Raw genomic sequence first — 4,479 nt, 5'->3', positions numbered from 1 at the left:
GCTACTATACTCCTGATCCAGCTCCACTCTAAACTGGCTAGGTAAAGCAGCAGAGGGTGGTCTGAGTGTTGGAGTCCCTGTCACCCACAGGGAGATCCAGAAGACGCTCCTGTCTCTCGGCTTCAGTCTGGCCCATCCCTGGCCATTGCAGTCATTTGCAGAGTGAACCAGAGGATTGAAGACACCTCTCTCTCACTGTGTATGTGTGTATGTGTGTGTATGTGTGTGTGTGTGTGTGTGTGTCCCTCTCTGTCTCTAACTTTCAAATATAAAGTCTTTTTTATAAAATGGTATTTTAAAAGTCTATGCTAGTACTTGGCCTTTGCAGAACACAAGTTACATAAAGCCACTGAGCCTAACCTTGCAGAGCAAGAACCCCATTTACAATAACACCTCTGGCAGGTGTTCTTGCAGCCTTTGACTGACATTTCCAAACATACACCATTTACTGCCTTAGAAGTCAGTACATCCCATTTTTAATAGCTGTTAGAAAATCTTTATATAGAGTCAAAAATTCATCCTTTCCATAACTTCTCATGGTTTCTTAACTTTGCCCTCTGGTCTCTCAAAATACAAATACCTGAAATCTAAACTCCTGAAAATCATGACACCTTTTAATAAAAATCTGGATCATGTGATGCATTAAGTGAAAGTAAAGGGAACAATTTCTCAGGTCTTATCAAGTCAATCTGCCAATGATCCTACACTTGATCTCAGCCAAAAGGCCAAGAAGTGATAATCTGCCAAAGATCAAAACTAACTTTGGAACATAATTTCTGCCACTGGTACATACTGGCAATTAATGTGAAATATGGAACTGAAAATAGTTTCTCAATCAGAGTTATGATTCCTAGTGAATGCCTCCATTTACCAAGTTAAAAAATAAAAGGCATGCTTCCCTACAAGACTGCAGAATCAGATTAATATTCATGAGTCATTACCAGTAAATATCAATTTTTTAAAGATTTATTTATTTATTTGAAAGACATACACAGAGAGAGGAGAGGCAGAGAGAGAGAGAGAGAGAGAGAGAGGTCTTCTATCTGATGGCTCACTCTCCAATTGGCCACAACGGCCGGAGCTGCATCGATCCAAAGCCAGAAGCTTCTTCTGGGTCTCCCATAGGGGTGCAGGGGCCCCAGGATTTGGGCCATCTTCTGCTGCTTTCCCAGCAGAGCTGGATCGGAAGTGGAGCAGTGGGTCTTGAATCAGCACCCATACGAGATGCTGGTGCTTCAGGCCAGGGCATTAACCTGCTGCGTCACAGCACCAGCCCCAATAAATATTAACTTTGTCCCTATCCTGTGGCCCTCACTCCTGTGAAATCCTAGCACTCTTCCAGATAGGCTCCCTGAAAATAATACTTTCTGGTACTTAAATTGCCCTTTGAATCAAGCTAAGCATATTTTATAGCAAAATTATATTTATGGTAAAATAAAACCCAAGACAGATTTGAAGCCATTTAGATGCCCTGGAGCAAAATAGATCAAGTAATTGATTTCCTATACTGACTTGTTGCCAATTTGAGCAGATCAAAACCAAAAGCTGGAGGCAGGCATTTAGTCTCCTGGTTACGACTCCGATGCTAGAACACTGTACCCTCCCAGGAAGAACCTGGGTTCAAATCTCAGCTCTTTCTGTCTGCTAATGCAGACTCTGAAAGATGGCAGTGATGGCTCACGTGCTTGGGTCCATGGCATCCTGGTGGCAAAATTAATTAATTAGGCTGGAGTTGTGGCACAATAGCTTAAGCTGCCTCCTGCATCGCCAGCATCCCATATGGGTGCTGGTTCAAATCCCGGCTTCTCCACTTCATACCCAGCTGCCTGCTACTGCGACTGAGAAAGCAGTGGAAAATGACACAAATGCATGCATTCCTGCAACCACATGGGAGACCCAAAAAAAGCTGTGGGCTCCTGGCTTCAGCCTGGCCCAGCTCTGGCTGTTGCAACTATTTGGGGAGTGAGCCAGAACATGGAAGATCTCTCCCTCTCTCTCTAACTCCACCTTTCAAATAAATAATCTTTTAAAAATTAATTAAATAAAACCTGAAGAACTGTATCTCTACCATAGAAATCAAATGAATAGCACTTCACTGACATATGTACTATAACTATGATATGAATATGAGGCTTTCTAAGAATGAAACTATGAATGAAACTATGACTTCCTTATGAAGACAAGTGGGTGGGTGTTTAAAGTCCCATGCAGTTGAAATATCAGTATTACTTACACATTGTGTTTCCTCAGGCCAGGGAATATGTCATTATTTTTTCTTATTTATTTATTTAAAAGGCAGATTTAGACAGTGAGAGAGACAGAGACAGAGAGAAAAGTCCTCCTTCCGTTGGTTCACTTCCCAAATAACCATTACGGCCAGCGCTGCGCCGATCTGAAGCCAGGAGCCAGGTGCTTCTCCTGGTCTCCCATGTGGATGCAGGGGCCCAAGCACTTGGGCCATCCTCCACTGCCCTCCCAGGCCACAGTAGAGAGCTGGACTGGAAGAGGAGCAACCAGGACTAGAACCTGGTGCCCATACAGGATGCAGGCGTTGCAGGTGGAGGATTAACCAAGTGAGCCATGGCGCCGGCCCCACATGTCACTCTTTAAGGAACATTAACATCTGTGGGTGAATTACACTCCTTCTAACCCATCCATCTCAGGACAGAGCTTGTTTCTACTGCTCATCTTACAGTGCTTGGATGGACACCTGTAAGTTAGACAGAGCTTGCAGGATTTTTGAAAGGCTAATGATTAAAATATATAGGAAGAAAAAATGAGGCTTATTTATGGACCACATTACATAGAAATATAAGAAATGCTTAAGCCCTTATCATCTCAAATGAAACATAAATCTATTTTTAAAATATCTATTTTAAAATCAACTAAATGTAAAAAATGAAAATTGTGAAGACAAAGTATATACTATATAGCTTTGTAATAATGTCCACTTAGAATTTCTATTTTTTCAAAATCAAAGCAGAACTATGGAATGACCTATTCAAGTTCTACTTACATTAACAGTTTAATTCTTTCTGCTTTAGATAAATCTATTTTTATATACCATACTACAGGAGACCCTTAAAATGCCATGTTGAGAAAGTGGATCTGCAGTTACAGTAACCTACACCTTTCTGTATTATATTCATTCTAGGGAAGGAAGTTCAAGATCAGTACAGTCTGAAAGACAAGTAAGGAATACAACTTCCAGGGCCAGCACTCTGGAGTAGAAGGTAAAGCCATTGCCTGTGACACCAGCATCCCATACGGGCTCAAGTTCAAGTCCTGGCTACTCCACTTCTGATCCAGTTCTCTGCTAATTGCCTAGAAAAACAGGAGAGGATGGCCCAAGTACTCGGGCCCCTGCTAAGATCCTGGCTCCTACATTCATCCTGGAGAAGCCTGGGCCATTGCAGCCACCTGGGGGAGTGAACCAGTGGATTAAAGATATCTCTGTCTCTCTTTTCTCTGTGTAATTCTAGCTCTCAAATAAATAAATCTTAAAAAAAAAAAAAAAAAAGGAATCGAGATTCTGCACTGGAATGTCAACTGGGTTCCCTTTGGGTCCAGTGCAGGCTCGGGAGACAAGGATCACCACAAGCTCCTCCCTTCACACCTGAATAAATACTTGTTGCATGGATGATGGCCTCGGAATGATCAGCAGAAAGCAGGGACAGCACAGGATGGAGACGACAACCTTTTCAAGGTCAGGGACATCTCCTGGTGTTTTTCCCAACAACATGGTGTGTCAGGGTCTGTGCTCTGAACCCAGCCTAAGTCATCTGTACTGTCAGATGTGCCATGTGGTCTACAGTCCACTCTCATACTGCCCCCAATTCATACTCTGTGATCTCAACTCTGTACTAAACAAAACTGAAACAGTGTGGACCCACGCAGACAAACACACACACACACACGCACACACTGTGGGGGAGGGACAATGGAAAGACAGACAGTAAATGTCAAAATTTGGTCAAGCCTCAGAGGTACTATGTGTCCTTTTTTGTCAAACATTATTAAGTGAATGTACATTTTGTTTCCTTTGTGAACAGAGAAGATTATTATTTTTAAGTTTTGTCTGAATTTAGAAATGTTTTTCTTCCTGCCCACACAGTCAAGCCTTTGTATCTTTTTCCAACAAACACAGAATAAAATGTAAAGCAGACAGAATGCAACTAAATTTTCTATTTGCTCTTTCTATATAACCATAATCATTTGACATCTAAAATTATACAGCAGGAGTTACATGTATTCCTTAGTGTGGACTGTAGGGATAGCAGCAGGTACAGGGATAGGGAAGTCATTTCTTATAGGAAAATTTGTTTTTGGGGATTTTTCAACTTTGCCTGCTTCACTAAGAATTGATTCAGTTCATCTCTACAGCTCCCTCTGGCAGTAAAAGTCTATGCTTCTAAGTTCACTTCTGTGCTCAATCTCAGTTACCAATTTCATTTGATCTTTTGCATATATTTGAATATT

General features: G+C 41.7%; 1 pseudogene; it reads right to left on the bottom strand.

The window, feature by feature from the left end:
• Positions 1-556: 556 nt before the first annotated feature.
• On the bottom strand, positions 557-737 carry LOC127492242 (U2 spliceosomal RNA; annotated as a pseudogene).
• Positions 738-4,479: the final 3,742 nt, after the last annotated feature.

This window comes from Oryctolagus cuniculus, chromosome 9 (genome assembly GCF_964237555.1).
Source record: "Oryctolagus cuniculus chromosome 9, mOryCun1.1, whole genome shotgun sequence".
In the NCBI taxonomy this organism is placed as follows: domain Eukaryota; kingdom Metazoa; phylum Chordata; class Mammalia; order Lagomorpha; family Leporidae; genus Oryctolagus; species Oryctolagus cuniculus.
The sequence above is the reverse complement of the archived record's forward strand: the minus strand, read 5'-3'. Positions and strand labels throughout refer to the sequence as shown.